Here is a 647-nt window from a genome sequence, read left to right on the forward strand (position 1 = left end):
GTAACTAGAACACCCTACACAGGATCCTGGCTGTAAACAGGAGGATGAAGTCTCTTCAGGTTTGTCTCTTCTTTATTTCTCTTCATGGTGCTTTAGTTAGTGGTATCAGCTGGTCCCACCCCTAGTTTCCCTCTGCTCATCAGCACAAAGGGCCTGCAACTCTGAGGGTTCCCTGATTCTCTCTCCTCTTTGCTCCTGAGCAACACATACCAGTGGTCCTGAAAGATTTTGTGCCTATTTTATGTCAGAATGGACATATTTCCTGGGCCAGGGGAGACAACAGAGATCAGAGATTCAGGGAGAGAGTTGGTGATATCCCAGGAGCTCTCAATGTGTCTTTCTCTCCAGCAGGTCCTCCCTTTGCAGAATTGGCCAACCTCCAACCTCCTGAGGACCAGCTCCAGGCTTGGCCCATCCACATTCCCCTTGAGAAGATGGGCTGGGTCATCCTATATCTGATCTGTGTGGAGGACCCTTAGGTATACAGATGAGGGCCCTGGATCCTAAGCCCTCCATGGTCATCTCCATACCTGTATCCTGTATTTTTCTTGGAAGACAACAAGCCCCAGCTGCTGTGGGCAGCCTCTGAGTGATCCAGACCCTGATCATAAGGACAATTTCAACCTGGATCCAAAAACCGTGTGAGA

The sequence above is a fragment of the Orycteropus afer genome, unplaced genomic scaffold (assembly GCF_000298275.1).
Source record: "Orycteropus afer afer isolate SDZICR_OR568_19922 unplaced genomic scaffold, OryAfe1.0 scaffold00455, whole genome shotgun sequence".
In the NCBI taxonomy this organism is placed as follows: Eukaryota; Metazoa; Chordata; class Mammalia; order Tubulidentata; family Orycteropodidae; genus Orycteropus; species Orycteropus afer.